The sequence below is a fragment of the Neopelma chrysocephalum genome, unplaced genomic scaffold, assembly GCF_003984885.1.
Source record: "Neopelma chrysocephalum unplaced genomic scaffold, ASM398488v2 Primary Assembly neopelma1_323, whole genome shotgun sequence".
NCBI lineage: Eukaryota > Metazoa > Chordata > Aves > Passeriformes > Pipridae > Neopelma > Neopelma chrysocephalum.
Window position 1 is genome coordinate 1,624,627 of NW_020897986.1, and position 12,360 is coordinate 1,636,986.

Consider the following 12,360-nt stretch of genomic DNA (forward strand, 5'->3'; position numbering starts at 1 on the left):
GTTAGAGTAAAAGCTGCTAAGACATACAAATAGGTAAGTTCTGTTTACAAATGAACACATTCTGCCTTATTGTATATATCTATTTATATGTATCCATATTCATGTGTCTGCCTAGCACAAAACTGGACATTTAGACTTTGTTAAACAACAAGCTTTGAAAAGAAATTTAGGATGAGCAGGTTGCACTGATGGACATCTTGTAATTATTGATACTAATACTGAAGAGCATACGTGTGAAGAACTAATCTTATTTACTTTCAAAAAATACGTATTTCTCTTGCTTTAGGAAAGCAACAAAACTCTTTCTTTATGGCATTAAGGAATAATGGCAATATTATCAGCCACAACTGTAATTTCTACAGCTGTAAGATAAATAGCACTCAGGAATATGAACACTTGCCCCTCTAATTTGCACTTGAAATTTGTATCCAGGTGTAAGAACGTGTCCTCATGAAAAGCGCTCTATTACAAAGAAGCTGAATTTTGAAAAGGCAGTTTTCTCTTCAGAACTGTGTTCTGAAAATTGTAATACATAGTGTCAGTTCAGAGACTCATTTTACAAGTCTTTCCACAAATCCATATCCCTAAAGCTAATCTCAGAGGAGTAAATGTGATGTGTAACAGAGAAAAGACAGTCTTTATCAGCCAGGGTTTGAAAAAGAGAGGCACATGTACCAGATGATCTCATGGCATTAGAGCAAAGATATCCCCTTATGTATTAGACATATGAAAGCTGTAATTTTACAGGTTCGATTAACCCACAATTTAATGAGTTACTTTTCATTAAGCTGTACAGCTGAATGTATATCAGTGCATATCCAAACAGAATATATGTTTGCACACATGATCGATTTTATGCTCAGACCTTCTCCTTAAATCCTGTGAGTCTCATATCACTTATTAAACCACTGACATAAGAGGTGAGACCACAACTGCAGCAAAGCCAATAAGAATCCCGATACTGCTTTCAATAAATCCACACCCCTGTCCAGTCTCCAGCCAAGAGCTGCTGCTCCTAAATACCTCAGACAATATGTGACTCGTTGGTTTTGATGTTTATGTATCCATTCCCCATCTCCCCCAGTTATGAGTTTTGAGAAAGACTGCACTGTGACAAGTTTGATCGTATCTAACAGCTTGACTACATAAATGATACAATTCAGCTATTCAGGAAAAAAAATCATGAAACCTCAGGCATGAGGAGTGAAGACATTTAATTATTAAAAAAAAAAAAAGTGTTTCACTGAAAAAACAATGCTGAAGAATATCAACTTACAGTGACAGCAAAATCTGTTTAAAATATCACAAGATAATTGTCATATTTAGAATCCTCGTAAGTGGAACCAAGGTTAAAATAGTTACCATTCACTGTCTTTCAACAAACTTTAGCATCTTCGGTAGAAAATATCCTGTATAGTTTCATTAACACAGAAATACAGTAAGAGATCTATCAAGTCCTTCCTCTCAATATGACAGGTTTCCATATATTACTCTGTCACAGGTATCCATATAATTTCTTATAAGCTGTAGGCTTGATGTCCTACTGGAATAGTTCCACTATTATAATAAGTAATATATAAAAAACTACTATATAACAGCTTACAATGAGGATTCTGAATCAACTGAAAATGTTGAAAGTGATATCCCGGTGTTTAATTCCAAATACTTACCACAATAATATTATGGGATATGAGAGGCATAAAGAGATTATTTTACTAGCCGTGGGTACACATCTGAGGATGGAAAATACCAGTTGTTTAATAGCACATGATCATGCAACACACATTTTAGGGCAAGGAGTGAGAGGATTAGAAAACACAATGTATGTGTACCTCCCCTCCTCAAGGACTGTGAGCTGGTACTTCCCCAGCCATGTGAATGTAATCCGTGCTAAAACAAAACAAACAAAAAGCATTTATATGACATAAATTCCTGTATTCCCAGTTACAATAAAATGTGGAGAACAGAAAGACGCGAAAATCTTGTCAACCTAATAATTTCAGCTGAAAAGAGAAGCCCATGTGTGTCCTTCAATTTAAACCAAGCAAGAAACATACGGAAAAGGGATATTACGTATATATGTATGTATATATATATATACAAATTTCCTATACAAATACATGTGGATTACAAGGTCCCTTTTATGGCAATCTAGGAAGAGGACGAGGAACTGCTAAAATGCACACTGTTGGCACCCCCATGGCTGTCAGCTGAGGTGATTTCAGAGTGTTCAGCTGCAGTTTAAAGCAAATTTCCACTCTCAGGTCCCGTGTCCCTCACAGAGCCCACTGGCATCCTTTGCTCAGAGCAATGCTCTCAGCTGCAGAACGGGCACAAGGGGATGATCACTGGACTCCAAGCTTTGAAAAACACAGAGACATTATCAAAAGCAATTAAAAAGAGCAAAATAAAAGGAAATGATCAAAGCCACACTGGTGCTGTGACACATCCCTCCTCCCAAAAGTCGGGTGGCAAGTTGCTCCATTTTTGCTGCTGAGGTACCAACCTTTGGCATTCGGCCCATGTACAGAAACCACAATGCTCTGAGGGAAACACTGCATGGAAGGCAACAACAGACTTTGCTTTCTGGGTATGAGCGTAGTGACCCAGAAGCAGAGAACTGAACTTAAATGTCCTTAAAATATCTTTTACTGTGGTGGATGCTCAGAAAAGTGTGTTTTTCTGAGGTTTTACGTGCAGAAAAAAATAAAAAAAAAGGGTACCACAGAAAGATTTTGAAACTGAGGTACAATATTTGTTGGAGAAAAACAGAAATAATTTGGAAATGGAACATTATGAATCAAGACCAAAAAAATATATATTTGCATGTAATTCTTACTGAGATAAATATTTGGCAACATGATTTCTCCTTTCACGTATTTTCCTGAACCCCAGTCCTGTTACTTGGAATTTTAAATGTTTGTTTTCATGGAGTTACTAATATTTGTCAGATATTGTATATACAGATATTACCATGAGCTCAACCAAGAAAACGACATGAAAATAATGAGGGATGGCTGCTGTTGCTAGAAGAACAAGTGTATTGCAGTTCTTTTGTACTGTGCAACCAACTTTTTTTGTTTGGTACTCACATTGTAAAATTATGAAGAAAATCATCATGCTTTCATTCACAGTTTTCCAATTAACTGGAGAAAACTTGACTTAGAAACTCTATGTCCATAAAGTAAATGCTTAGTTATGTTTTCAGATTTCTTAATTCCTACCCCTTCCACCTCCCCATTTTTGACCCTTGAAAAAGAGAATCAGGTAAATTCTAATAACAATGTAATTTTAATTCTTTTCCTAAGTTGTAAAAAAACCCCTATATTCCAAATATATTCCTAATCAACTCACATTTCATCTAGCTACCCATCAAAATGTTCCCATGCTGCAGCACCCTGTCAAGACCAATGGGGCCAGAACTTGCAACACAGAACTGATACCAGACACACTCTGGTACTGCAACATCTGACCCAGGAGCTACAGCCCTAAGGACCCAAAGTCACTGAACAAGAGTCAGTCAAAGTCTACTCCAAACATCCATGAGTCAAGCAAAGCTTGAAGACTGAGGTCTCGGCTGGTTTGGATGTCACAAATGAGAAACATTAAAGGCCAGAGTGCTGGGCAAGGATTCAGACTCTGCTTGGCAGCTTTACATGGTTCTGTGAGAAAGGGTCTCCTCAAATATCCTGTGAACACTGATTTAGACAGCAATATATTTTCTAGAACATCAGAACCTGCAAGTAATTATAGATTAGATTTTGCATACAGATCATTTTAGACAATTAAGCAGGACTCATCTCCTTTGTCACAGACCATATAAAAAACTATATTTCACGGGTTATTTAAAGAATAACTACTAGGATTACTTTTCACATCTAGTAACTTAAGTTTATCCTTCTCTAATAGGTTGCAGTCTATGGAAAATACAGAAGAGCTCAGAGATTGCTTTAGATGGCTTAGCTCTTTCAGTAATTACGTGCACAGAGATTCTTGCAGCAGGAGATACAAACTGACACGCTGTTATTAGAGTTTTACTGTGCTCAGGAACAGCACAGAGAAAGTCAGGAGCATGAGCAGGGGTATGCTGTTCCAAGACATCTGAGGAAGCTGATCTGTGAGAGACCCAGTGCCACTCTGGCTCTGTAGCCAGAAGTCCACAGGATACCTTAAGCCTGTCTGGAACAGTGGATTCCTGCCTGTGGGCATTGTTGTTATTCCTGCAGTGCCAAGCTAAAACAAAGAGACATGACAAATGTGTTCCAACATGAATCCTCACTTAGCTTGCACTCTGCACCTTCTGTGTAAGGATAGTAGCATCAACACTGCTGGGGAGCAAAGCAAAGAGAATATGAATATTGAAAGTGAAATTTACACTGGTAGCCACTGTTTGTATAACAAGATAATTTACATGTCTCTATTATCATGTTATGATGGTAACATATCCTGAACTCCCTGAACTTTATTAAAGATCTGTTACTGAAGGATATCCAAATGGATGCAACAAGAATGTTGCAAAGACTAGTACACAACCTACAATTAGCTAAAAAATGATTGTTTAGGTGTATCCAGAACCCAAATACAGTTCAGATTCTTCAGTTAATAGCACTTGACCTGAACTGACCTTTGTACTCCTGGTAAGAGTGCTTCCACCAACCCCTTCGTGATGGTGTTTTGTCAAATTCTCTGGATTCACCAAATGCATGCTGCCAGTTCAAGCTCAAAGTGAAGTTATTTAACTTCCTACTAGGATAGGAGTATTTTAAAGGACAATAAAGTATTCTTATACCACCAAAGATGTATCCAGAGAAGGGAAACAAGGCTCGTGAAAGGTCTGGCTGAGACAGGGGAGATTCAGATTAGATATCAGAAAAGAATTTTCCACTGTTGGGGTGGTCAGACGTTGGAATGAGTTGCCCAGGGATGTGGAGTCTCCATCCCTGGAGGTGTTTAAGGGGCATCTGGATCTGGTACTGGCTGATGGGGTTTAGTGGTTCAGAGGTTACAGTGGCAGTGCTGCGTGGAGGGTTGGACTGGATGATCTAAAAGATCTCTTCCAACCTGATGGTTCTGTGAAAGATACTACACCAAAAGGCAATAGATTCAAGAACAAAAAGGAGAGGGGAAGATAACATTAAAAAAAAAAAAGTGTTTTCTGATGAAAGCATTGATAACTGAGAAGAAATACCTCATTCTTCATTTCTTTACAGTTTTCTTTAAAGACATCACAGAACGACAAAATGTCTGAGATTGGAAGGGGCCTCTGGAGATCATCTTGTTCAACTCCCCCGCTCAAGCAGGGCCACCTAGAACCAGCAGCTCAGGACTGTGTCCAGATGGCTTCAGAATATATCCAAGAATGGATACAACCTCTACAACCTCCCTGGGCAACCTGTGTCAGTGCTCAGTCATCCTCACAGTAAAAGAGAGTTTCCTCACACCTGAGTTTCAGTTTGTGCCTGTTGCCTCTTGCCCCACCACTGGGTACCACTGAAGAGAGACTGGCTCCATCTCCTCTACACCCTCCCTTCAGACAGTTGTACACACCCATGAGATCTCCTCCTCAACTTTTTCTCCAGGCTGCACAGCACCAGCCCCCTCAGTCTCTCCTCATAGAAGGGCAGTTCCAGTCCCAAAACCATCTTAGCAACTGCAGTGATGAAGTGTAGGCTCTTGGGTTCCATGTTATAATCAAAATAATCTTGGGAAAGTAAATGCGAAATACAGACAATTGGATATATTGGAGAGAAATTCAGCCTAATTTAAATGCAGACCTCTAGGCAGACATCTGTATAGATTATTAGGCTCCAAATTAAGAAATATGGGGTTTATTTCTTGCTATCCTCTGACAAATCATTTAATGAATCTTTGCTTCAGGTTTCCCCCCCTGCAAAAACAAAGTACTAACTTGATTTGGAAAGTCCTTTGTAATTGTAGAGAGAAAAAGTTCTATTGAAAGCTAAGTATTACTGTCAAAATATCAGGAAGATAAAATTAATATTCATAATATGACAGAAATATTTTCTTTGCAATGCAGGAGACAGATGCTAATAGGTAGCAGAGAGCTCTGTGGCTGTATTTAAAAGCGGAGTGATATTGAGAAACAATGTCAGAGAAAGTAGACATTGATATTCCTCTACATATTTACTTCTAACTATATATCACATATAATAATTTTGCCCAGAAATTACATAGAATAAAATATTGATGTAATAGATCACAAAAGAAAGTCACATTAAAAAAAAAAAGAAGAGAATCATTTAATTAGTTCAAAGTAAACCACACCAAACTGGGTTTTAATATTTCCTCCTTTTCCATGTAGTGAGCCAGAGGGATGTCCCTGCACTGACACAGCACCACTGAAGAGCTGGGCTGCCATGATGAATGGGACAGAGTGTTGCAGGAATGATATATAAATTGTTTTTATTTAATGATGATTGTTTGTTTTCTTTAGGGCTTTTTTTCTTGGTTTATGTTTGGGTTTTTTTAAAATATTGTCTCCCTGTATTCATTTTCTGCTTTGTTTGGTCTTGGATACACTTTTTGCTCTCTGATTTTTTAATTCTGCTCTCTCTATCCTTCCTCTACTCATTTCTTGCTAACTGATTTTAAGTTCACAATGGACTTCTGAAACTTCTGAGCCCATCATGGCTGAGCTTCTTAGAAACAACTACTAGGGAGAGTTACACTGAAAGCAAAATCCATAGATCCATTACAGCCTCTTGACTGCAGCTGCATAAAATGGCACAGGGTGGGCAGTTCTGTATAACAGAAGATTTGCCTGTGTGTCTCTTTAGGTCAGCAGACAGCAGACCAAAATTAATTTTCTCTGCATATTCAATCATTTTCATCCTCCTTAGCAGAGATGACAGAAGGGGCCAGAAATCTGTCAGACCAAGACTATAACCAGCAGAAAGGATTATCAGAGTGCTGTATGAGATAGGATGAACAATAGCAACTTAAAACAAAGAATTTAAAAATTCAATCCAGATATTTAAAAGGGAAAAGAAAAAAAAAAAAGGCCTGGTAATGAAATCTAATAAGCCTGTGTAGGAAACTCCCAAGGAAAGCGTGTGAGCTTCACAGAATAAGGACACAGAAACTAAATGAGAATACAGGTGTTAGAGAGGGGGATGAACAAACAATACCATTCCTTCTCTGAAATGAGTGATCAGATGTGTCAGTCAGCACTAGTCTTGGTACATTGCTGAGAGCTCTGTCTCTTCTACTTGTCCAGTGCAAGCCATCAAGAACATCAGGCCAATGTCATGTAATTAACTGAGATGAATTAATAGAATAAACATTCAATCGTTACCAAAATAAGCAGGATTAAACTACTGGGTTTTTAAAAAAATTTGCTTTTATCTAGTAACACAATCAAAAGAAAGAAAAATATACCACTAATTTAGTAACCTGCAGGGTTCCACACACTGGGAACCATTTCTCCAGAACACCTAATGTGAGTCTCCTGTCCATTCAGCAGTACGGGAGAGGCAAGGGATCACAACTGGTTCTTTGGAGTCTTATTTCTCTAATCACAAAGGCACATATGTTTAACCAGTCTGCTGCCAGTGCCACAGAGCATGGTAAGAAGTGCCACACAGCAAGATATCAGTACAGATTAAAACTCTCCCAAGTTTCCCACTGACTAAAGATTTGAGTCTTGGCTCCCATGTGCATAAGCCACCTTTGAAAACACTCATTAAGTTCTAAGGAACTTAGCAAAAGTCACTTAATATCTTAAAAGGACATCAAACTTTTTCGTTTTATTATTCTTATGTGATTAATTTAATCTGATATCTATATAGGGCCATCTAGAAATCTGTTTGTCTTTGCTGAGGCACATCAAAAACGTGGCTTAATTCACCTCCAAATTTTAAGTGAAAAATCTAGCTCAGCTCTCATATAAAATTAATACTAAATAATAATCTCCAAACAAATTTAGAGATATCTTGATGGCATATTTTAATCTGGGGAACTGATTTTTAAAATAATGCAGTTGCTTTGACATTACTTATGCAAACCCAATGGCACTTTGTTCATTCTAAGAGAAACACTACGCAAATTACATCTCATGTAGGATTACTCTAAAAAAGGGAAGCAGGGTAATATAGAAGAAATGTGGGTTTCTTTTTCATGTCATAAACCTCATTGCTGCTAATGATGAGGATAAGGTCTTTGAAATTCTGATATTTAGAGACCACCATAGCAACACTTGCATCCATCAAGTCCCGCCGCTGATGGCAGCTGCTGCAGAAGAAATTCGGCTACAGGCAATTAGAGAACGATTTTCCTCTGCAGAAAGTTTGCTTCCATCTTTATTAGTTAGGGGTGGTTTACATCTTGGATGATGATTTATGTGTATTACACCAACCTACTGCTCACATTTTTTATGAATTTTAAGAATTGTCACAACGCGCGGCTCTTTTTCTTGACAAATTTTTACACTTAAAAAAAAATATGGTGCTGCAAGAGATTCAAATCTACAGCACCAGAGCAGATCCTTCTAACAATCCCAGGGTATGTCTCTGCTCTCACACCAAACTACCACGAGCAACAGCTCCGTGAGAAATTAATTGTGACACTGTATGAAAACCAAAACTAAATCCCAGGAATACACACACACACTTAATTTTTAACTTCATGCAATGGTTGTCTTGACATGTGAAATGGGCATTCAAATATTCAAAGCCATCTTCTAGTAAGTTTTTTTCCTTGAAGTTTGTTTCAAGGAGGCCTCTCTGAGTAGCCTTCAGTGATGAGAGCACGTGGTGGATGCTCTAAGTATGGAAATCATCAGATAGCTGGCAGAGCACACCCTCACATGGGGCAACAAATCACCCGAGCAGGAGTCTAAGGAAGCATGATCACCAATTATCTCCCATGAATATGAGGTGTGTCAGATGTAAGAGCAGAAATATTGTCTATTCAGATTTACAATCAAGGTTATCTTTCTCAAAAATCTATGTCCTTGGTGTAATTTGAAAAAAAAGGATGTCAACACTTTATCCTCAGTAGGTAAAAAGCCATTTCCTCTTGAAAAAGAAGAATGACAAACACCAGCAAACTCTTTTGCAGTTTAAAAGCTCCTGTCTGTGCACATTACTCTTTCACAGAAAAAAAAAATAATAAAATATATATATAGAAAAAAAAAAATCTCTGTTTTGCTCTGTACACAAGGCTGCAACTAATTACAAGAAGAGACAGATGCTGAGTAGCCTTAAGGCTTTCCCTGCCACCACAGTGAGTCTGTGCGCTAGTCAACAAGCAGGTAGTGAGTGAACTCAAATGTTATCTGACAAGGCAGCAGATCCCATCACCTAGGGTTAGAATACAGACAAGCAACTCCGTGTTCAAAAGTAAAGACAGAAAAATTTCAAGCAGATTGTTTCTGACAGAAATCATATCACAGCCGCACTCTCTGACAAAGTCTGGGCGAATGAAACTCTACACTTTCTGCTTTCCATCTTCCCCTTTAAGAAACAGCCAGTATTTCAAAGGTACATTGAAGGTGACAGCTCAATGCACGGTGGTTAGCAAGTGCTTCTGTGCTGGTTTCCTCTTTGGAAGCATCAGGATGCCTCTACTGCATGTCTGTGGGGGAGCACAAGAGTGTCCCACTTTTTCCGACTCGTTCTTGGTTTCCTGAACCCTTCCAAGCTTGCTCACAGATGCCAAGTGTTAGTTTCCACAACATAAAATTGTGGCATAAAAAAAAAAACTTCACGTGACTATCTGGAAGTTTTAAAGAAGCTGCACCACCCTAAAAAGGGAAGTTAGCAAAAAGATAAAACCTGTCTATTATTGCCAATACTGTTTCCCCTGAAAGCACTGAATGCTTAGCAGAGAGTTGGTTCTTAGCTTTCAAAGAGAATTTTTGCCCTCCCTTCACAATAAACACGATCACCACACATTTTTGAGTGCTACAAATCTCTGCAAAGTAACGGATTTTTAACAGTTTTCCTGCCTTTCCACCCAGGAAGGATTGAATTCATCTGGATTGATTTGGCTGTTTCACTGTGAGTAATGTCAAAACAAGACAGGAGAAAATACAGTGTTCAATGGAGCACAACAGATTTTATGTACATAGGTTCTAGCAGTGCTGTGGATTTTGACCTGCAAGCTGGGCATTTGCTCCCAATGGCCCGTGAAAACCCCTAGGGAAGTTTTTAGGCTTTACAGACTAACATTACAAATACCACTTTCTTTTGCTCAAGACGAGTATTTCCCAACCTTAAAAATTAAACAGAGAACATGAAGTGCACTTGCTCACCCTGTGGTATCATTAAGACACAAAAGGGGAATGAGGCATTTATTTCTGCATAATGGGATATACACACTGCTAATTATCACAGGTGAAAGACAGAGGACTGTAAGCAGAAGCAAGTGAAGAAGTACCAAATATTACAGACAGAGCATGGTCACCCCATGTTAAAGTTATTTTTGGACTCCAGATTTCTTTAACATTTTCTTTCCTTCCTCTTTCCTTTTAGGAAAGACATTAAGGACTGTTTAATACTATGGAATTGCAGCACTTTACCATTAATGAAAAGACTAGTGCAGCAAATTTCACTGGAGATTATACTAGAAAACTAGAGGCATGGAATATAGAAAATATATTTGAGTGTCTTCTTGTTGGAGTCAGTTCATTTTATAACGTTGCCTACTGTGCAGCACACTGATTTCTGTGTAAGATATTGGCTTTAGTCATAATTAAATTTACATGGCTTGGGATGCAGTGCCTTCCAGAATGGGACAATGTATAACTTACATAATTTTCTAAATTACTTAAAATTAAGTAGTGTCTGACAGATATTTCTAGGGATTAGAGCTAATGGAACTATAGTACCAGCAGTAGTTCCTAATTACATAGTACTGCATTAAATTTGGTTTATTAAGTCTTCATACTCCATCAGAGAATTTTCATTGTCGGAATGTGTTTCCGTCCTAAGATAAAGTATTTCACAGAAAATCAAATTCTTTGTTAGCAGTAATAATCTGTCCTTAAAAGTCTAGTTAGCAAGGCTGTGCTTACTCTATGGAGCTTTGTCATACTGCAGCTGCTTTAGTCAGCTCCTTCAAAGCTGAAGTGTCTGCTCACTGGTACAGTAAGAGTAGTGTCATACAGCTTATGAACAATTTAAAAGCAGTTAGACTTTGGGGCCAGTCATGCACATCATGTGTGGATTTGAGTGTCCTGCCTGAGGTTATGGAAGACCTACAGTCCACTTCTCTTTCTTTAAAAGAAGTCTGAAGTACCAAAAAAAGAGAAAAAGCATCATTTGCAACAGCAGCGTGTTCTACCGAGTTATTTCCCCCATTTCTTCTGACAAACTCTTTAGATGTCTGCTAGGGAAATCAAAAAGCAACCTGAAAGGCAGGGGGCTGGGCAGAACAAAAATTTCACAGCCTTTCTAGTAGTAGAACATGACCAAGAAAAATCAGACCTAAAATAACTAAGCAAAACCCTGACAATTCCAGAACTCTGGTACCTCAAATTCGGTATACGGTTTAATTCATCCAGGCAGACCCTGAACTTGGAAACACTTAGGCTTTGGACCTTTCAGATTAAATGAATGGTTGGATGACTTAAATAACAATAATAATAATAATAATAATAATAAGCTCTTTTTATAATCAAATGAGCTGCCTGATCTCTGTGAAACCATCATATCATGAGCGCCTGAACATCATGAGTTCCTCTTGATTAATGTGACCAGCCAGGAAGGCAGTGTTCACAGAAGGATAAAAATTACAAGAAGTGAAAATTACAAAGAGATTACAAAAGAAAATGTTTCATATAAAACACAGTGACTCAGTAGCCCAGAGGTTGCTCCAGACTTACAGTAGGACGGAAGAAATTTGCTTCAAACATCATCTCTCTTTCCACTTTTTCATCCTGCTCCTTCCCGTTGGTTCACACCTCCTCAGACACTGTTGTTTTAAGAAGTGTTAGGGGAGCTGCATCCAGGCAAGTCCTGAGGTATTTGAGAGACAGTCTCTACAAGTCTGGAACTGAGCAGAGATGATACACACTTGGGAAGAGAAGTGTCCTTTCTCAAACATGGCAAAAGTTTAACGAGTTTATAACAATAGGAATGCTCTTGTGATAAAAACAGGAAGAAAAGTGTTTCCATCTGATTGTCTCTTTGCTTTGGCTGCAAAAGGAGAGGTACAGATCAGGGCTTACACTTCCCCAAGAAGAGCCTTCTCTGTTCTCATGTGCAACAGACAAAGGTTGTTAAGAAACTTGAAAAGAATTTTCATTTTAAAGCATATATTTTTAATTTTTTTAAAAAATATGTTTACTTTCAATATACAAATACACTACAAAGGATAGGTATACATTAATTCTATTGG

At 38.1% G+C, this 12,360-nt stretch overlaps 1 long non-coding RNA gene across 1 annotated transcript in view; it reads right to left on the bottom strand.

Moving 5' to 3' along the window:
* The window catches only part of LOC113978413, a 43,717-nt gene that overhangs the window by 1,970 nt on the left and 29,387 nt on the right, over positions 1 to 12,360 (bottom strand). Inside the window, exon 5 of the long non-coding RNA XR_003537567.1 lies at positions 11,846 to 12,015. This is a non-coding gene — a long non-coding RNA (uncharacterized LOC113978413). The remainder of the gene's footprint in view (positions 1 to 11,845; positions 12,016 to 12,360) is intronic.